Source organism: Rattus norvegicus, chromosome 8 (assembly GCF_036323735.1).
Source record: "Rattus norvegicus strain BN/NHsdMcwi chromosome 8, GRCr8, whole genome shotgun sequence".
Taxonomy (NCBI): domain Eukaryota; kingdom Metazoa; phylum Chordata; class Mammalia; order Rodentia; family Muridae; genus Rattus; species Rattus norvegicus.
The window spans coordinates 70,420,147-70,442,338 of record NC_086026.1 but is presented as its reverse complement, the minus strand read 5'-3'; the positions used below and the strand labels follow the sequence as shown (position 1 = coordinate 70,442,338).

Below are 22,192 nucleotides of genomic sequence, written 5' to 3'. Positions count from 1 at the left end.
GCAACGACCATCGCTGTTTAGGGCTTGTGATCGGCCTGACAGGGTTATTAATCAGGGAGCCAAAAAGATTTAGGTCTTTGCTCTTGATATTTTTCTATTTTTATTTTCAGCGTTTTTTCCCCCCTTTCCTTCTGTCTTAAGTCATTACCTTGTCTCCTACCACCTCGAACTGGAGGTCAGAGGAAGCTACTGTTAATTGGTTCTTCTGGTTATTTTTTCTAAATCACAGCCCACTGGGTCAATTATAAAATTGCCAGGACTGTGAAGGATGCTGATGGACTGGGACGGGGATTCAAGCCGCTTCCCGGCGCTCCCCCCCACCCCCAGTGCCAGGCCTGTTTGTTGGCAGGGGAAATCGATATGTTTTTAATTTAATTCAGTCCTGGAAGGCACACCCAAGCCCCAAGACGCTTTCTCTTCATTCGTGATTCCATTTCAATTTTACATGAAAAGATTTTCCAGCCCACGCCTGCGGAGGCATCAGAGGGCAGGATCCTCCTCCTCATCTTTTTTTCAGGCATAGGGAATCTTCTTTATTCTTTCTGATACTATCTCTTAGCGCCCACCCACCCCTACTGCCCTGCGTCTCCCCGCATCCTCCTCCCTTTTGATCATAAATCAATGTCTTTTTCCTGGGCAGCCCTGAGAGACGCCAGCCCAGATGAAAACTGAACTGACCCTCCACCACCCTAGGCCCAAGGCAAAGAGAAGGGGTTGCGGGGGGAGGATGTCCAGAGTCCCAGAGCGTTCTTGGACTCACGGAAGCTCTGACAGAAGTCTGTGCTGGCCAAAGCTTTGCTGGGTTCTGGGACCAAGCGCTCCAGGACTGAGCTCTGGGACGTTCATGCAGTTTTCCAGAGTTCTGCACTTCAGCCTGGTGACATCAGTTGAGTCCACTAGCCTGGCTGAGCGGCTGCCATGGTTGGATAATGGGGACCCCCTCCTCCCTCACTGACAGGCTGTTTGAAGATCAAATGGAATCCCTAAGAGCAGTCTATTGTAATCGCTTCCTGCTGCATTTCCGCTTCCTCCCCAAGCCATTAAAGCTAATCTGATAGATCAATTAAGGGTAAAATGTGATTGACTGACCTCTGGATAGCTGCCAGGGTTCAAGGACAACATTCTATTCCAGTGTAAGCATTGTGCCCCTCACCCACTAGGATGCCCTCCCTCCAGAGCAAGCATGCTCATGCCTACATGGTGGTAGTGAGCTGTGTAAATCTTCCCAGAGGAGGCGCTGTTCTTACCTCCAGGATCACAGCTTATCACCTATGCCAGTGATTATTCTCATAAAGGTCAAAGGTCAGAGTTGAGCACATAGGGTAGGGCTCAGGATTCAGCCCAGGAAGGAAGCCAAGGTATGTGGAACAGAATGAAAAAAAAATCAGGAAAAGAAAACACAGATTGGAAAGAGGGGTTCAGACTAGGTCAGGAGAAGTGGCTCAGGCTGTATACTGAGAAAAGTCCTTCAGACCTTTAAAAAGACGTGTCTGCAGCTCTGAGGCTCAGGGCCAAACCCAATGGTTTCTGGGTCCGGCAGCTCTAGACACTGTAAATCAATCTGTCGACCCAGAGCTGGTGAGTATGGTGTGGAAAGAATGCTTCCTTCCTCTGGAAAGCCACACGGGCGAGGGAGAAGCAAAGTGGGTTGTGGGGAAGACGTTAAGCAGGACCGAAGCATGGGAAATGTCACATTTCTGGACACGAATGTCCAGGGACATCATGCAGAAAGCAGGGAAAGGAGGAGGGAGGAACTGACCTAGGAGCCCTAGGGAGGGTGGCCATGCACCTGTCCAGGGAAGACTCAGCCAAGGCCATGCCGTGACAATAAAGCTAGAACAGCAAGCCTAGGGAGACCTGGATGTGGCAGCAGAGAGGCTGGATACTTGATCCGCTGACTAAGTGATTCCATTTTATCTCTTCATCTCAGTCAAAGATCCATCCCTGCCTAGCAGGGGGTGGGGGTGCAGGGAGTGGGGGTTCAGGGGGCTGGGGTGTTGGGGTGGCCACTGTCAGGACACCACAGTTGCTTCTTACCTTTCTCTCCCACCTCCTCTCACTGCCCCCAACTACAAACATGTGCCATTTACTTTGGAAGCTCTACTGGCTAGTGATTTAGTAGGTGTGTCTCTGGGTCATAATCACAATGGAAGACGTTCCCTTAAGCAATAGGGCTCATTGTTGGAAGATTAAGCATTTGGGAAACACATCAGGAAACAGAATCTGAGATGGGCATTTAAGCAGGCCTCACAGACAGACTGCATCATCAGCTGCCTCCAATACCTGGAGGACTCTGGGGTCAAGAAAGGCATTCTGGAATGGGATGTGCATCCTGGGGGCTGTGGGTGCCTGTGTATAGCTTTTGTCTCTTTTTTGAGTTGCTGAGGTTAAAGCAGAAGTGTGTCTTGTGAGGAGCCTACTGTGTCTACGTAGGTGCTTTGCACATGCTCTTACATATTCTTTAATTATCAACAGGGTAAAACAATTATACCATGGGAATTGTCAACTCTGTGATCAGGCAGTTTTCTCTTGTCCTTGGCAAAGCTAGTCATTAAACATTAATTGGCACACCCCTAATTTGGGCAAGCATCTTCTCTTCTATCTCGAGCTCAACTCATTGGGGCCATGCTTAAGTAGCTCTCAATTCCCTCCCCATTAACTCCCTCCCCAGCACCCCCTCCCCAGCATTCCCTCCCCAGCATCCCCTCCCCAACATCCCCTCCCCACCATCCCCTCCCCATTAACTCCCTCCCCAGCACCCCCTCCCCAGCATCCCCTCCCCATCATCCCCTCCCCAACATCCCCTCCCCATCATCCCCTCCCCATCATCCCCTCCCCATCATCCCCTTCCCATTAACTCCCTCCCCAGCACCCCCTCCCCAGCACCCCCTCCCCATCATCCCCTCCCCAACATCCCCTCCCCATCATCCCCTCCCCATCATCCCCTCCCCATTAACTCCCTCCCCAGCACCCCCTCCCCACATCCCCTCCCCAACATCCCCTCCCCATCATCCCCTCCCCATCATCCCCTCCCCAGCATCCTCTCCCCATCATCCCCTCCCCATCATCCCCTCCTCATCATCCCCTCCCCATCATCCCCTCACCATTAACTCCCTCCCCAGCACCCCCTCCCCAGCATCCCCTCCCCAACATCCCCTCCCCATCATCCCCTCCCCATCATCCCCTCCCCATTAACTCCCTCCCCAGCACCCCCTCCCCACATCCCCTCCCCAACATCCCCTCCCCATCATCCCCTCCCCATCATCCCCTCCCCAACATCCCCTCCCCATCATCCCCTCCCCATCATCCCCTCACCATTAACTCCCTCCCCAGCACCCCCTCCCCAGCATCCCCTCCCCATCATCCCCTCCCCATTAACTCCCTCCCCATCATCCCCTCCCCATTAACTCCCTCCCCAGCACCCCCTCCCCACATCACCTCCCCAACATCCCCTCCCCATCATCCCCTCCCCAGCATCCCCTCCCCAGCATCCCCTCCCCAGCACCCCCTCCCCAGCATCCCCTCCCCACCATCCCCTCCCCATCATCCCCTCCCCACATCCCCTCCCCAGCACCCCCTCCCCAGCACCCCCTCCCCACATCCCCTCCCCAGCATCCAGGATGTGTGTTCCTGTTCTCAAAAACAGAACTCCATTCTAGGCAGTTGGCCCCTGGAAGAAGAGCATCATAGTGAGGCTGCTTCAAATAGGATTATTCTTCAGTGTGTGTGAGGACATTTCTGTGTACATGGGACTTCTGTGTGCTTGTCTCCAGCAATCTTGCCCAGGCTGGCCCTGCCTGTGGAAGAGGGAACAGCGGGGATGGTTTACTACTGATGTAGTGAAGTGAAGTGGCCCCAGCCCTCCCCAGATCCCTGAATCTTGCACAATGGAGGGGGGGCATAATTGAATAAGGAGTACTGTAATAGAAAGTTCACCATACCTGGCAGTGCAGCCCAGTGTGGATCATCAGAACTGGTAGGGCTACAGGGGCCATCTAGTTCACCTCATCTAGACAGAGGAGAGCAAGAAGCAGGTGAAGTAGCATGCCCTTGGGGTGTCCTTGAATCCATAGGTCTGTGACTGGCAGTAGAACCATGACTGTCAGGGCACTGGGTACAGTGGGGTCTTTAGAGATAGACAGACTCAACCACAAGTCACTCACAAGGCAAAGCTCTGTGACCCTGAACTCATACACATCCATGGCTTCAAAGCCCTTGCTTGGGTTTGGATGCTAGTAGTCTGGACCAAAACTTGACTGATTCATGCTGGAGTTGAGCGGTAGCCTTTTAAGAACTGAGTGGATGTTGGTGAGTTCACGCCTTGTTGGTGTGGGAAAATGAGTTCTTGCTCTCCCCAGAGGGAGCCAGTCGTAATTAGACGGGGCCATCTCTTATGTTCTTCTAATTCATGCTCACGCTTCTTCCATGAAACATTCGCCCAAAGCCAAACAGATACTGACACCGGTGTCTTAGTTACTGTTCTATTGATGTGATGAAACACCATGATCAAGGCAACTCTTTTTAGAAGAAAGCATTTAATTGGGGGTTTGCTTACACTTTCAGAGGGTATCTTAGTTAGGGTTCCCATTGCTGTGATTAAAACACCATGACAAAAGCAACCTGGGGAGAAAAGGGTTAATTTCATTCACTCTTCCATAGAGCAGTCCCTCTGTGAAAGCAGTTGTGGCAGGAACCTGGAGGTAGGAGCTGAAGCAGAGACCATGGAGGATTGTGGCTCACTAGTTTGCCCCTCACGGCTTTGCTCAGAACTTCTTTCTTATAGAAGAACCCAGGACCACCAGCCCAGGGTGGGACCGCCCACATCAATCACCAATTAAGAAAATGCCCTACAGCCTGATTTTATGGAGGCATTTTCTCAGTCAAGGTTTCCTACTCTCAGAGGACTTTTTTTGGCCTAAAACTGGTCAACACAGAATCCATGATCATCATGGTAGGAAGCAGAGAGGCATGGTGCTTGAGTAATTAACTGAGAGCTCTGCATCCTGATCTGCAGAAAGCATGCAGAAAAAGGAGACACTGGGTCTGGCATGGGCTTTTAATACCTCAAAGCCCACACCCAGTGACACACCTCCCAATCCTTCCCAAACAGTTCCACTAACTTAGAACCAATCATCCAAACATATGAGCCTATGGAGTCATTCTTAATCAAACTACCATAGGATGTTTGCAGAGGTCCTGACTAAGTAAACTTCATTCCTTTTAAAATTACCCTGACTTGGGGAATTTTGTTACAGCAACGGAAGATGATCTCAACCAATAATACTGAGAGGCAGATTCATGGTCATTATAGGCAAAAGGACACATCACCATTCTTATCTCAGTGACTGGTCTTTTCACATGTCAGTCTCAACTGCGTTTGTTGAAGAAACAAAAGTGAGCTCTTGTCTCTGGACCTGGCTTTTCTTGGGCCAGGCCTCAGTTTCCCCATATGAACACTGGTCTTTATGGGCTCAGTGGCACCCCTCTGAATCCTGCACCGCTGCCACCTTACTCTTCCAGATATTTGATTATTTATTTATTTATTTATTTATTTATTTATTTATTTAATTTTTAGACCAGGTCTCATGTAGTCCAGGCTGGCAATGAATTCCTCCTTAGCCAAAGATGGCCTTGCATTGCTGATTCTCCTGTCCCCTAGGACTGCAAGAATCTCCCACCATGCTTAATTTATGTGGTGTTGAGCCCAAGCCTCCTGCCTGCTAGGCTGCCACTCTATCCAGTGAATCACTTCCCCAATCTTTACTTTGGGTACTTCTGATCTGGCTGTCCGGCCTAAATTGCAGGGTCACTAAGCATTTGAGAGAGCTTAACATGTTCATCTGTTGGCCAGGCTGGGAGACTCCTGGGCCATGACCTGGTGCCTATACAAGCCTATCTGTCACCTGCAGAGGAAAGGGCTACTTCTTGGGTCCCATCTAACTTCTAGGAGCACTCTTCATGCCTACCTGAGGCAGCTACTGAGAAATGCCAAATGCCAGAGTCATGCCGATATCCCTATGGCTGCTATTCCAGCCAACAGAGTAGGCAGCGTTAGAGAGGCCTTGGCACCTAGAAGCCAGTCCCTAGTAGATATAAGACAAAGCAGAACAGGGGTTCAGGTTGCCTGCACCCCATCCCACAACCTTTAGGGGTCTAGGAAAAGAGAGGGATGGGGAAATATTTTCCTACACCTTCTGCCTGTTATATATATGATAACCCATTCCATGTCTTCTTTATAATAACTTCAGTTGCTCAGTTGAAGGTCAGCCAGGGATCCTGTCCTCCCTACGGTCACTTTGTCCTTTAGGAGTGATATCATTTGTACTGGTTAATACACCTTCAACAGACCCACCGTTATAGGCTGTAGGTTTGTGCTATTTGAAGAGGTTTTGGAGAATGATTCAATTGGGCAAGGTCGTGAGGGTAGAGCCTTGCAAGATGCAAGCAGTGTCCTTGTAAGAGTGGGCCTAGTTCAATTCCCCTCTGCCTGTTCACAAGGTGGGAGAGGGCCCTCACTGGAGGTCAGCGCTGCTGGCTGCAGAGTCCAAGTCTTCAGCATCCAAATCCAGAACCCTGAGAAACTAATGTTTGGTCTTCAAGCTGTTCTACTGATGGGTTCTCTTACCACAGCCTGGACCAGCTGAGACAAGAGGAATCAGCCACCCACTTCCTCCACACACCCGTTTCCATTTGTAAGTGATGACTCCACCTCTCCTGTCCATGCTGTGGGTAGACTGGGCCCTGCTGTTCCCAGAGTTTCACACATGTGTCCACATTCTGTCATTTTAATATGACTTTGTCCTCTACAAATTTCATACTCAGGAACCCCGCAATCAAGTTACCTGAATGAATAGTTCTCACATTTTGAGTGAGTTTAGTATTCTGTGTTAGTTTGTTTTCACAGCATTTCTACGCCCTGTGTAGCCAATGGACCCCAGAGTGGCCTTACCTGGTAGAGTACCTTGCAGGGCTATCAGGTTTTGTTTAGGAGACTTTGAGGTGGACTAGGAAGGACTCCCAAGTGTTTGAGGTCTTGAGGTGGGTGAGGGCAGGCAGTCTGGTGTGACTGCCCCTCACGTCGGAGACAGTTTGGTATCCAGACTCCAGGCCAACCTTCGCATGGGGCCATAGCCACCATAGACTCAAGAGCCTCAAGACTTATAGCACTCCAAGATGGTCCTGAAGGCCTTGACTTGCTGCCCTTGGTACCTTCTCTATATTTTCTTTCTTACTCACCTCTCAGATAAAAAGCCTGCAGTCTCTATCCCTCAATGTGGTTCCTGCTTGGCCAAGAAAAAGAAATTGCTTTCTGGACCATTCCACACCAGAAAATTAAAACAAGCTAGCCTACCTTTGGCCTTCCTCCTATGTAGCCCTGTGCCTGACCCTTCCTCAGGGCTTCTCCAGAGGGATAGAGGAACAGGAAGCCCCAAGAACTCTGAGAGGCTGACGACTCACTGAAGGCCCAGAGGGTTGAGAAACATGAAGGCATGGCTTTTGTGCTGACAGCCTTCACTGCATACAGGGCTGGGGCAGAGGTGAGACCGGAAGATGAGGAAGAGCCTGATGAGCAGGCAGAGCCTGAACAAGCCTGAGGGAAGGCCCCACAAGGCCTGGGAAGGAGGGGTAGGCTGGACAGCTAAGTGCTTTTGTGTGAGGGATCTCCTGCTCTATCTTCCAAGGGCCTCTGTTAAGCACCACTGCATTTCCTCGTTGGTCAGATAAGAAGCGGACGTGAGCAACACTTCCGGCCAAGCTGATAATCCGTGTGGGGCCTGTACTCTCAGGTCCTGGCAGCCAACCCCACACTAGTAAAAATGCTATGAGAGCAGTTAACGAACCTGATTTACCTCGCTTTCCTCCTCTCTTTAAAATACATTTTAAAATATATTTGCTTACTTATTTAATTATTAGCAGAGTTTCATGTAACCCAGGCTGGCCTCTCACTGCTGTGTCACCAAAGAGGACCTGGATCTTCTGATCTTCTTGTCTTCACCCCCTAAGAACTGGGGTTAAAGGTCTACACTAGTGCAAGTGGTTTATATGGCGCTGGGGATGGAGCCCAGGGCTCTGCATCCACTGAGCTACATCCCCAGATCGCTTTATTCTAATGTCAGGTCTTAGTCTGTAGCTTCAAACTCTCCCTCCTTCCGCTTGAGCCTCCTGAGTGATGACATTACAGGTGTGGCACTTTTAAGAGGAAGAGAAACCTCAGGTAGCCAGGACCTCTAAACTCTTCTCATGTCACAGGCCAGAGCCATTCTGAGCACCAAAGTGGCCTCTCTTGAATGCACTCTGACAGAAGGATGCCTGATAGAGAGGGTCTCCAGGAAGTGAGGGGCCCCTGGAGGCAAGGACAGCAGCTGTGACCAGACTCGATCCCTTCTGCTCTCCCTGCAACTATGGAGGGCGGAAGGGGCAAGACCTGCGCTTGGTGACACTGTCTGATCAGCAACTTGAGCAGAACTTAATTGCTTCCCTGAACTTGAGAAATATCAAACGGCATAAATAATCGTGCTTTAAATTATTAATAAAGGCATTTACATCTCGAGTTTTGGAGCATGAAAATTAATTTAATTTCTTATGCTAAACCTGCTGGGGAAGCACTCCATTTCAGGATTTGGAGATGCCAAGGGCAGAGAAGAAAAGGAAGATGGGGTGTGTGGTGTCTTGGGCATTTTGTACTGAAAAAAAATTCTCAAAAATTAGTAAGAAGGAGTGGGCAGAAAGGAAGGGAGGAAGAGAGCTCTTGTGCAGACTCAGGTACCCTCTGCCCTTGTCACCAAGAACACGGGGCTTAGTTAGCCCTTCTAATTCCAGGGATCCTTACTGTAAATGAACCTTAGGGCTCTGGCGAGCCTGGCTTCGTGCGGAGAGTTCCTGGCTTTCAGAGACAGATATGGTTCAGCTCAGGATGAAATGGGTTCATCTGGTGGGCTTGGGAAGTAGGCCCAAAGCCTCAGCTGGCATCAGGGGAGCAGCCGGAGCCCCATAACCTGCCGACATTCTCCCCTTTGTTACTTTTCTTCCTCGGTCTCCTGCAGCAGATGCTCAACTGTCCCTAAGTCTACATCCCAAGGAAGCCACTTCTTGGTTGAGGATCCTGGGCTCAGATTATTTCTTTTGAGCCTCAGTCTGTTCTGTTCTGTAAAATGGGTGTCGGAAGGCTGGCTCACAACTGCACAGACGTAACCGGCTGTTTAAGGATGGCTAAGCTGATGGGATGGAGGCTCAGTACCAGGAAAGATAGGAGGAAGAGGATGGAAGACTTCCTTCCAGACCCTGGGACTGATCAGACCTTTGAGATGAGCAAGCTTGAGAAGTCCACAGCTTTGAAGATCAAGGGCAGGCGTTGGGCTATACGTGGAGCTTGGAAATGAACTGTCACCCAGGCAGAAATAAACTGCTTTCCCTCCTCTGCCCTGAAGATTCTGTTCACACTCTGAGAGGGAGGGTGGTCTCACAAGAGCCATGCCACTGGGGATGGACACAGACCTGGGCTAAGAAGAGGAGAGGAAGAGCCAGGGGTTTCACACAAGATGGCTGCCCAGGCCTCCAATCTACAGAAACATAGGGCTGGGGAAAAGCCTTGCTCCCTGCACCCCTCTGGCTGGATGATTACAAATAGACCCGACTGCTCTGGTCCGAGACTAGATGCCTGAATGGCAGCCAGGGTAGATATGGACTGAGAGAAAGGCCGAGGGTAGATATGGACATTGTTGTGGTACAAAGCACAACGGGCCAACATGGTTCCACATGGAAAGGTTTAATGAGAGAAGAGTAGAAGAGGAGAGGAGTAAAGACTGACCATGGGCACATGGAAGGAAGCCAGGAGGGGAATGGGGAGAGAAGGGACAAAGGGGAAGAGGGCAAGAGAAGAGAAAAGCAAGAGAAGAGAATGAGGAGGGGGCAAGCAGACCCTTTAACAGTGAGCCAGGCATGCCTGGCTGTTGCCAGGTAACTGTGGGGGCTGAGCTTAGGCAGAATACCAGCAGACACGCGTCTGGGTCGTTATGGATGTCAATCCTTAACTTTGCCAGATCTTCAAGGGAGTCGGGAATTTACATTCCGGACTTTCACTCCCAAACTCACTCAGACACATCATGACGAAGATCTTCATTAATAAAGATCCCACCTTCCACCATACACCCCCGGGCATGTTTCCACACCTTACTCACCCAAGGCCTAAGACCCTGGCAAAGTAGTCCCACTTTACAGCAAGGTAAATCAAGACCCAAAGGAAAATGATGTGCCCCAGATGGTACGGCTTGTAAATCGTGAGTGGAGATGCGCAGTGGGTCCTGTGACTGAGCCTTCCGATGGAGCAGGGGTCCGTCTGACTGGAGGCTAGCCCTTGGCATTTAACACAGCCACCCTGCTGTAGAGCTTCCTCCTAGTTTACGGTTTCTCAATCATTTGTTTTTCCAGCTTGGTTGAGGTGTAATTGACGACGCTTGTATAATTTGAGTTACGAACATGATCCGCACAGGGGAGTGAAGGCCATAATCCGGCTAATTCATTTCTCCATCCCCTCATCTCCTGTCATATCAAATCTGAAATCTGCACAATTAACTATAGTCTTCATGCCACTCATTGACCCTCCAGAACTTACCATGTAACTGAAAATCTGTGTCCTTTGACCACCCCTCGGCCTCCCTCACCGAGGGTCCCTGCCACTTTCTTGTGCTTCTGTTCTTAAGACTTGGACTTTAGAGCCCACAGACAGGTAGGACCAGGCAGTACTTGGGTCTGTGCCTGGCTCCTTCTCCTTTAGCTTCTTACAACCCTCCAGATTTGTCTGTAGGTCTCTCTCTCTCTCTCTCTCTCTCTCTCTCTCTCTCTCTCTCTCTCTCTCTGTGTGTGTGTGTGTGTGTGTGTGTTTGTGTGTGTGTGTGTGCGCGTGTGTTATGTTTTTCACTCTTCCCCTGCTGATAACTATCAAGGCTGTGAAAGCTCCAGTGAGCCTAGGAATGTCTCCCTCTCGTTTCCTTTGGCTAGCTATTCAGAAGCGAGATTACTGGTTCCTGTGAGTGCTGTTTCTAAGTTTTGGAGGAAGCTACATACTATTTTCCGTCAGCCAGCCCTCTGTGTAAACAGTGACAGTTGCTGGTGTCTTTCAGCTTTGGAGTGTGCCACGCGCAGCCTAGAACTGTGTGCTTTGCCTCCTGGTTGTTAAGAGCCGTTGCTCTCTGGTAGAGGAGAGTGCGGTTCAGAGAGTCCAGTGCAGAAACTTTCATTTCAATGAGTATAAAACTCAGGACTCCAGGGGCACCCCGCCAGCCGCAGTCCCCACTGACAAGTCCCAACTTGAGCATCTTTTACACAGACTGGAGACACTCAACTTACAGAGTCCTGTGGACACCAAAACAGGCCACAGAGCCCCTGGTTCAGGAGTGGCCTCTCAGGACGAGGGATGCTGCTTGGTTAGTGGAGTCCCTGCCTAGTGTGTACAAAGCCCTGGTTTGGGTCCTAGGAATCATAAATAGCATGGTGGTGCTTGGGCAATGAAGGTAAGAAAGAGTACCAAAAGCTCAAGGTCATCCTGGGCTACAGAATCGGTTTGGGGCCAGCCTACTCTGCATGGAGCCCTGTCTCAAAACAGCATTTTTTTGTTTTTTTTTTTTGGGGGGGGGGTTGTTTTTCAGTTTTTTGTTTTGTTTTGTTTTTATTTTAAAACAGTGTTTCTTTATGCAACAGAGCTCTGTCTGTCTGTCCTGAAGCTTGCTCAAACTCACAGAGATCTGCCTGCCTCTGCCTCCTGAGTACTGGGATTAAAGTGTCCAGCAAGAAGTGAGTTCCCAAAAGACATATGTTCCTTTTCCTAGACCCCAGGGTTTCACAGCCCAAACAGGAATAGGGCAGAGAAGAGGGGACTGACCACCAAGAACACAGTGAGAGGGGCCAAGCTCAGCAGTGGGCAGGAATTGCTGCTGGCAAACACATGTGTCCCTCTAGCAGCAGCAACAGCAGCAGCAGCAGCAGCAGCAGCAGCAGTAGAGTGGAGCCCAGAGTCCCAGTTGTTGTGGGAATATCTAAAAGGAATGGGGGCTAGAGGATGGCTCAGTTGGTAACATGCTTGCTTGCGACATGTCTTAGTTCCTTTCTTGTTTCTAGGGTGTAAGACACCCTAGCCAATGCAATGCAAGGGAGGAGGGGCTTACGTTGGTTTACAGTTGCAGGGGCACACAGTCTATTGTGCTAGGATATGCATGGCGTGGGAGAGGTTGCTGTCACACTGCACCTGGTTTCAGGAAACAGAGAATGAACAAGAAGTGGGGCAAGGTTATAAGGGCCCACCCCCAGTGGCCCACTTCTTCCAGCAAGACTCTACCTACTAAGGGTTCCGTGACTATGGTACCAGTTTAGGACCGAATGCTCAAACACACAAATGTATGGGGAACTTTTCATAGTCGAACCACGGTGCCATGTAAGCATAAGGACCTGAGTTCGGATCCTCAGCTCCCAGGTAAAAGTGTGGTGCATTATCGCTCATCTTTAGTCTAAGGACTCTCATGAGGTCAGGGGTGGAGACAGGTGATTCTCTGGAGCTCCCTGGTCAAAGTGACTGAGGGAGACACCTGATATTAACCTTTGAACTCTACATACATGTATACATGCACATAAACATATACGTTATATATATACACACAATTAACTAATGATAAAATAAATGTATAAGGGAATTGAGATACTTTATCTCTTATTTATTCGCAGCTCCTGGCCTCCCTAATTATCGTTGAAAAGACTAGATTATAACACCATCTTTCAAAAAAATATATCTTAAGGGCTAGAAAGACTGCTCAGCAGTTAAGAGCACTTGCTGCTGGGGTTGGGGATTTAGCTCAGTGGTAGAGCGCTTGCCTAGGAAGCGCAAGGCCCTGGGTTCGGTCCCCAGCTCTGAAAAAAAGAACCAAAAAAAAAAAAAAAAGAGCACTTGCTGCTTATGCAAAGGACCCAGGACACACACACACACACACACACACACACACACACACACACACACTCTTCACCTGAAGGACAGATACCCAGGTTCCATTCCCAGCACCCGTGTGGCAGCTCACTACCATCCTTAACTCCAGCTCTATGGGAAGCAGCACCCTCTTCTGGCCCCCATGTGCACTGCACACATGTGGTGCACAGACACACAAGACACACACTGAAAATAAAAATAAACCACTTTTTAAAAAACGTGTTGTAAGTAAAATTTTCATCAGTGTTTACTAAACACTCGTGTAACCTCGGGCAGAATTTATGATACCTTGGAGGTGGTTGATTTAACATCCATCTTTAGGTTTTTATGGCAACCCATGGCCCCTCTTCTAATTATAGTATGAAGTAAACATTTATGTCCGTTTTATAGGCTGTGGAGAGCAGCCTGGTATTTCACACCACTTCGGATATTTATGGCAGCTGCTCCTTTTGTGACACAAGGTCACTGCCTTGATTCAGGTGTCACCGAGACAAGTTGTCTGGCACACCGTTTGTATTTGCTGCGTGGCCATTTTGGACTGATGCCCTTCCATCTCGGGGATCATCTCTAAGGTCACCATTAGCAGATAGTGTGAGCGGCTGCCGAGTGCCGGGTGTGCCCGGATACATGTGGAAGCTGGGATGGGAAATCATATTTTCTCGGAAACAGTTTTAACAATGTGTCAGAATGTCCAGAGGCCGAGGAAGTAGCTGTTAGTAAAATGATGGCTGTGCAACAGGGGGTGAGTGTGATCCCCAGAGCCCTCATGAAACAAAAGCCAGGTGTGGTAATGAGCACTTGTAATCCAGGTACTGGAGAGCCAGAGACAGGACCATCCCTGGGTCTTGCTGGCCGGTCAGTCTAGCCTAATTGGTTACTGGGAGATTCTGCATAAAAAACAAAATCAAACAAACCAGGGTGGTTAGCACATGAAGAATGGTGTCCAAGGTTGTCCTCTGGCATCATGTGCACACCCACACATGAGGATGCACAGGTGTGCACACACATAAAACATGCAAAGGCAGCACAGGTACTTGTGCTCATGTACACACACACACACACACACACACACACACACACACACACACACTTCACCTGAAGGACAGATGGTCTGGGCTACCTCTCAGCTTCTATGCCGTCCTTTGGTCAGAGGGCAAGAGACAGTAAGAACCAGGACCTACCTGCTGGTTTCCCAAGTCCTCAGCCTAGATTTTGATACCATGAGCCCAGCCCTCAACCACCCTGCCTTTTTTTTCTTTCTCTCAGCCCAGCTTCTGGGCCCAGCTCTTCTCAGTGTGGGGCTGTGGGTTGTGGATAACTGGTCCCTGCCTATGGCGGTGAGTAAGTCACCTCAGTTTCCTTAGCTGTAAATTATGGGGACAAATACCTCCTCCAGAGAGTTATGACACTGCACGAGAGCCATTTGTCAACTGCGAAGCCCCTCAAGGTTGTTAGGCACAGAGCTCAGTCATGTGGTCAGCAGACAGACCGCTAAGTGTATCCGTTTCTCTCAGACTACTCATTGTCAGCCTGCAAGCTCAGCAGTCAGGGCACCGAGACAGGAGAATTGCTGCGTATGCCACATCTGCCTGGGCTACGCATAGGTAGTTCCAGACCAGTCTGGGATGCAGTGTGAGACCCTGACTCAAAACAAAATAAAACATAACAAAGTAAGACAACAGAATCCAGTCTCTCCATGGAAGGGGTCTCACATTTCAGAAGTGAAGCTGCAGAGCCCGTCGAAGGTCACCCTGTCCACAGATGCTGCCCTGCTCCTGGATGAAGATGGGGCACTGCTCTTCTTCCTGGAAAGGAGCCAGACTGGGCTACAGAGTGGCTGCTACCTGGGGTTGGGAGCCCAGCAGCTCTGGGTCCACAATAGGAAGGGAGCAGAGAGCATATTCAAAGCCTTTCTCCCCCTCAGCCTTTCCCAAATGGACATCTGGCCTCCCGAACTGGCCTGACACATGGGTCTGTTCCCCTGGCCAGATCCCAAAGGGGAGAAAGACTCCATGCCAAGCCCCTTGTTTTCTCCCTGGTCTGACGCAGATTAAGTAGAGCGACACCAACCCCTGCTTTCCATTTTGCTGTATCAAAGTTCCCAGGGACAGTTACTACACAGAACCCCACAACCACAGGGGCAATGGGGTGGGGCAATCAGAACAACCCAGACTACACAATTGTTCACCGCGCTCTGTATCATCCTGGGTCCCTGTCCCTCCAGGCAAGTGTATGCATCTTGTACCCACCCCCATACCCACTTCCAGTCCTGTGGGAGGCCCTGGCACTGAGTTTAGAACCTGCCTGCTGCAAAGCACATGAGGCCAGCCAGTGGCTTCCTCCTCCTTACCTTCCCCCAGCTTTCTGCTCCTCTCAGAACTCCAGCACCCCTGCAAGCCCCACAGCTCCCACAGAGCTTCTGCAGATCCACCCCCAGCAAGAGGGATGTGTTCTGAATCCTTTCACTGTCTAACTCAAGGAGGAGGAGGGAGGAGAGGAGAGAAGGGGGAAGGAGGAGGGGGAGAAGGGGAGAGGAGGAGGGGGAAAGAAGGAGAGAAGGGAAAAGGGGAGAAGAAAAAAGGAGAAGAGGAGGAAGTAGGGGAGGAAGAAGTAGAAGAAGAGGAGGGGGGAGGGGGGAGGGGGGAGGGAGAAGGAAGCTTGGCAAAACTTGCCTAGTGGGGAGGAGAAAGGAGGGGGCCTGCCTGGGCACAGAACAGAAGTCCCCGATGCACTGTGGCTGCCTTGTGGTTCCAGCCCGAGGCTCCTGCAAGCACACTGTGGTTGAGCATGATAACCGGCGAGACGATTCGGAGAATTTCAGAAGGTTTTGTAATAAAAGGTGACAGACAGCACAAAGCCTGCGATAACAAGATGCAGGGGCTCGGTGCCAAGAAGCTGGGCAGCAGGGACAAGGAGGGCTCACCAGGGCAGGCTGGAAGGAGAAAGAAAACCCACTCCATTCCCGTCAAGGGAAACAAAATGGAGGCTTCCTCCTTGGCTTTGGAGTCAGGGCAGTGAATGCGCTTGGAAGGACTCACTTGCTCCTGTCTGGGGTGCCCCTGTGAGGATAACAGAGATGAGTCAGGCCCATCCCTTTCTGGGCAAGCCAAGTCTGCTCAGGAATTTCACTTATCCCCAGGCCCAGGCCAGCGCCCACCAGGGTCAGCTCTCACAGGTCTCTCCCAGCAGCCATCCCCTTCTCTCTCCCTAGTCATCAATATCACATGACCCTGTTGGAGAAGGCAGGTAAGGAGGGCAGCACCAGATGGGTGGCTGAGAGGGACAGCCTGGCAGGGCCTAGGATGTGTGGCCCACGAGGCAGACACTCATGGACACTCAGTAGCTGTGGGAGATGTCTCCATCTCACTGTACACATGGAAGGCTGCCTCTCTTAGGTACCACCTGTCTCTCAGCAGCATCCTTCCTTCTCATGCTCACTGGTGGGATCTTCCCTCCAGATGTTCCCTCAGCTATGGTGGCTCAGTGCCTTTGCACATACTGACCTCCTACTCAAAACAACCACCCCTTTACTGTCTGCCTTGCTCTCCCTTGGAGACCCTGTTCAAACCATGTGTGTGTGTCCATCACTTCTGTACGGACTCCTGAGCCCTCACAGCAGGACTAACCTCCAGCTTCTCCACCAGGCTGACCATGTAGCCATCTGCTTTGCCCGAGTCTCCACTGAAGCCAGGTGTTCTGCCTTCTGCCTTCCATTCAGGTTCTAAGGAGAGGAGCTACATCTTAAATTACCTCTGGCTTCCAAAGTCTAGCTCAGAACCACGCGTTCTGGGCAGGTGGATGGGTGAAGCTGATGTTTTTATTATGTAGCAAGCTCAAAGGTTTCAGTGTTGAAGGTTTTTTCCCTAACTGGTAGCTCTCTTTTAGGAGGAGTGGGAGCTCTCTGGGGTAGGACCTAATGGAAGGAGGCAGATCTCTAGGGGCGTGCCTTTGAAGGGCATGTTTTGTCTCTAGCCCTTCCTCTGTCTCTCCGTGTGCCCTGGCTGCCACGGGGTGAGCTGTTCTGCTTATCTATTTCTTTCTACCACGATACCTCATCTCACCACAAATCCACAGTGATGGGGCCAAGCAACATGGGCTGAGATCTCCAAAACCATGAGCTAAAATAAATCTTGTCTCCTGTAAGTTATATGGGGTGTGTGTATGTGTGTATGTGTGTTTACATACATAATTGATATATGTATATCTGTAGGGATGGGATGGGTGGATGGACAGACAGACAGATGGATGGACAGATAGACATACAGATGGACAGACGGACATGTGGATGGAAGGATGGGATGAAGGCAGGAACTGGTCAGAAGAGGGCTCCAGGATACCTCCAGGTAGAGCAAGCACTTTACAGACCCACCATACAATTCAAGCCCAGGAAAGGAAGAACTGTACATATGATATGTCCCTTGGGCATGTACCTCCCCTCAGATTGGAGGCAGGGGAATCTCACTGTCTAACAGAAAGCCTTTTGCTTTGCCTTTTGCATGCGAGGCTCTGGCTAGGTTTCTCCTCACCCCTAAGTAGACTTTTAGACCTTGGGTCCTGAATATCTATTTATTGTTGTTTAGACCTCAGGCCTAGACAGTATCATGGGAACCCAATTTTCTCCTTAGAAACACACCAAAAGATGACAGCCTCTCTGCTTTGAAAGCCTCCCCACTTCCAGCCTGCCACAGTCAGAAACAGAAGGCAGAGGGCTTGATCCCAAATCAGGTCATTGGTCCTCTCTCGGGGAATTTCCCTAGGCTTCCCCCACATAAAGCCCTCCTACCAGCTGCAGCTACATCAATGCCTACCCCCACGAAGGCACCCCACATAGAGGCACAGATAGATACCCAACAATCAAAACAGACACCAGCCACAAGCCAGAGTAGTTGCAGGACTGAGGAAGTGACCAGGAGCTGACAGGAACTGGTTTGAACCAGGCCCATTTGTTTTGGCTCTGTCTGACTCTAAGCCACCGAGGAAGTAAATGGTTCAACCCTGGTGCACTAGAGCCCCTATGGGACCTCTGAAAACCATGCCTTTTCTTGGCTGGATCTATTGCTAAGCAGACAGAAACCCCACCATGTAGCCCAGCCTGGGCCCCACACAGGCCCAGACACACTCACAAACTAGCAGACCATGACTTCCTGGCCCCTCAGTTGAGGTCTCAGGAGACTTTAGCACCTGTTTTTCTTTGACGCACAATCATTTCTAGAGAATTCAGGGTTTTTTTTTTTTTTTTTTCTCTCCTGTGCTCCCTCAGAGAACCAGTATGCTCCTGGATTGTGGGCACTCCCTTCAAAAACGGTTCTGTTTCCTCCACCTTCTCTTCACTTCCTCCTTGGAGCATCTGCTGTACCTCAGGAGGAAATGTCACATCTCTCACGCCTACTGTGTGAATGGATATGGGGTCTTTACCATGGAGAAGATGGGGCTAGATACCAGAAGTTCTAAACTCCAGTCCCACCGCAAGTCAGGCCACTGTGATACCCCATCTCCTGTTAGTGTTGTGACCCCAGAGGTAGTCACTGCCTCCCAGGTCATCCAGAGGACTGGATGAAAAGGCATGTGCAAAGCACTTAGTACTGGCAGACAGAAATCCACAAAAACAGTGGCTTTCTCCACAAAAATACGAACTGTAGTCACAGAGGTCCCCAGGTGCCGGAATAGACAGGGGTTGATCGCACGCACATGGGCACGCATGCGCACACACACACAAAACCTTAGGAGCTATTGTATCAAGCACTCCTTTGAGTCGTGTCTACATCATCTGTGGGACACTTGTCACTGTGGTGTACCCACTTCTGCTCCCGGACAGGTCAGGCAGACTGCTGCTGAGTTTCCTCCAGAACAGAATACAGCCCTGCAGCCCACCGCCAGGCCCAGGTGTGCTGGACCGATGACAGAAGCGAGTCTGTGGTACACAGCTTCTCTCTGGACAAGGGACCTGCTGGGAAACCAACGCTCGAAGCCAGGGCAGCCAGGAGAAACCTGGAGAGGACGGGATAAGGAAATAGAGGGTGGAGAGAGGGGAAGCCCTGGAATTTGAATATGAAACCACAGGCTCTGATATTGCATGTTGGCCCTACTTGGCGGTGCTATTTGAGAGGTTATGGAAACTGTAGGGGCTAGAACCAGTAGGAAGGCATACATCACTGAAGGTAGGTCCTGGGGTATCTTGTCCAGGCCATCTGATATTTCTCTCTCTTCCTTTCTATCACTAGATGGTCCTCCTCTGCCACACACTCTTGCTAACATGATATTCAGTCTTGTAATGGTCCAGCATTAACAGAGACAAGTACTATGATCTGAAACCACCAAATCCTGGAGCCAAAATAAATCCTTCTTAAGTCATTCATGCTGGGTCTTTTGTTTCAAAAAAAAAAAAAGTTATATAACCAGAGTGCTGCTGGCTACACCCATGGTGAACATACTACATGCCCTTAGCTGTGTGCACTTTAAAATGGCTCATTAAGTAACACATGTTGTCACCACATGCACAACAAAAAGTTCTGAAGCAAAAAAAGTTAAGGACAGATTGAAAGGGATGAGCCCTCTGTAGCTGTCGAAACCATGCACAGGTGCACACACGGAGCAAGCTCTTGAGGTTCTCAGGTCACTGACAAAGCCGTGATGGCGGGATCAGAGGCTGCACATGGGTCACGGCTCTCATTGTGACCCTCTAGGCCTCACTTGTGCAACCTTGTGGAAGAGCAAAGCTCAGACTGAGGCCTGCACAGCACGGAAAGAGGGACTTACTCATGCTCCCAGGTAGAGAATCCCCTCCCACAGCCCAGCGTGCTTCTCCTGGAAGGTTTTACTGGCCTACCCTGGCCTACCCTGGCCTACCCTGGCCTACCCTGGCTATGATAGGCCTTTTTTTTGTTTTGTTTTGTTTTGTTTTGTTTTGTTTTGTTTTGTTTTGTTTTGTTTTGTTTTGTTTTTGGTTCTTTTTTTCGGAGCTGGGGACCGAACCCAGGGCCTTGCACTTCCTAGGCAAGCGATAGGCCGTTTTAATATGTTGCCATGCTGCCTTGATTCAGCTCCATGAACGTTTGTGTCTGTGGTGCTGGGGAGTGACCCAACCCATGGCCTTGTTCATATGAGACAATTCCTCTCACACTGAGCTACACCTCAGCAAATGTTCATTTTTATGGCACCATCTAAAGACGGCTTTAGACCACACCCCTCATCGTCTTCAGTTCCTTCGATGCATTTTCCAGAACGATACTTTCCAGCTCACGCCTGACCAAAGTACCCATGATTCCACTGGCCTCTGGCCCAGGCTCCTGTTCCTTTCCTTCAGATGCTCTTCTCATAGGCTTGGGCGGTTCAATGGTTTCCTGGTCATTTTATTTGTATCCTAGATTCCTTCTTCGCATGTAAATGTGGGCTTTCCCTACAACTTCTCCCATTGGGAGTTCGCGTGGCCCACCCCCTAAGACTGTGTCTTATAGATCGACCCACACCTTGTGCTTGCTGAGTTATTTCATTTGTCAGTCAGCTCGTATGCTGTCCCTGTGAGTCACATGACCTGAAAGGCAGCACTGAAAGCACTGCAACAGGAGTCGGGGGTTTTTCCTTTAAATATGGTGGAATTACTTACGTAAATGTATTTGTTTTTAATCGGTTCATAATAATCTTACAGATTTATAAGATCAGGAGTAATATTTCAATATGTGCATATATTAGGCTTTTTTTAATTCTTTTTTTTTTTTAAAAAGTCTCATTTGAATCTCATTTTGGAAAACTTTGACTCCTATTTTGGTTTGAATGCAAAATGCCTCCTTCCCGCACGCCCATGTGTTTGAGCATGTGGTCTCCAACTGGTGGCGCTATTTGGGGATGTCGGGTAGCTTTTAAGAGCTAGAACTTGGCTGGGCAACCTGGGTCCCTTGAGGTGGGCTGGGCACAGCTGGGGACTGGGTCTGATCTGGTTCTCTCTGTTTCCTGACCCAGCCACCAAGTGAGCAGCCCTGCATCATACACTCTTTCTCCATCCCCTCTGCCTTCCCCCAGGGATGAACAGAACCCCAGGAACTGTGAGCCAGCGCACATTTTACAATTGCGTGGTGCAGAGGTAGCGTGTCTGATTCCCGATTGGAAGTCATACTTCATGTAAGTTGCCTAGAGTTTGTGACAGTAGAGAAAGCTGTTCCCTACGTATTAACCACTGGCTAACCATCTTTAGAAACAAAGTAAAGCTGACAGCTTCTCATTTTTAAAGTGGGGTGTGTGTGTGTGTGTGTGTGTGTGTGTGGGCATGGGATCCCTAGACTTGGGGTTTCAGGAGGCTGTGAGCTACAGAACTCAGGTCCTTTGGGAGAACAGCAAGCACTCACAGCCGCTGAGCCATTTCTCCAGCCCCCCCCCCCTTTTTTTGTTTGTCCTTAGACTATTTCCCACCATGGATATATAGGCAGGATATTCCCCACCCCCCCAAGATTATTTAAATAAGGTTTAATTTTTCCTTCTTGCTTTGTGACCAGGCTCACTAGTAATTTATAATTTTGTCTGTGTTCCTGCTAGTGCATAACTTGGCATTTTCCTCTTTCCTAATTTTCATTTGATTTGATTAATTTTTTTGAACATGTAAATCATGTACAAATTATGTACGAATGATTCAGAACACAAAGCTGTATTAAAAATCCTGCCTAAAGAAGTTTTATTCCCATGGTAGTGTTTCCTGCCCCCACCCCTCCACCGCTGTTTGCTGGTTCTTTCTCTCCGTATTTCTTTAGACACGTGTCACTTCCAAGCATGAATATGCATACATGTGCATAAACACAAGCCAGTTCCCACCTCTTTCTCATAGAATTTATGTTAAGGATGTGGATGGGGGCTGAAGTCTCAGAAGGGAAAACAGGGCTTAGTTTTGATGTTTTAAAAATAATTTAAAATTACGTGTAGCTGTGTGTCCCTGTGAGCTTGGGCACAGAGGGCAGGTGTACATAGAGGGCAGAAACAGAAGACCCTGGAGCTGGAGTACATGTGTTCTTAACTGCTGAGCCATCTCTTTGGATCCCATTTTCACTTTTTTGAAACAGGGTCTAATGTGGCCCAGGCTAGCCCGGGAAGCCTCACATTGATAATACAGTTTAGGATAACCTTGAACTCCTGGCCTTCCTCTCTCTACCCCTGGGGTGCTGGGATTGTAGCCATATGCCACCACATGAGAAGCAGTTTTAATTTTTAAATGGAAAGATTTAAAAATGAGTGTGTGGA

At 49.7% G+C, this 22,192-nt stretch overlaps 1 long non-coding RNA gene across 1 annotated transcript; it reads right to left on the bottom strand.

Annotated features, from left to right (window-relative positions):
* Positions 1-3,607: 3,607 nt before the first annotated feature.
* Positions 3,608-21,273, bottom strand: LOC102551127 (uncharacterized). The gene is made up of 4 exons (XR_005488237.2): positions 15,321-21,273; positions 14,683-14,775; positions 3,942-4,009; positions 3,608-3,797 (listed from the first exon to the last, which is right to left on the bottom strand). It is a non-coding gene; the product is annotated as an uncharacterized LOC102551127 (long non-coding RNA).
* Positions 21,274-22,192: the final 919 nt, after the last annotated feature.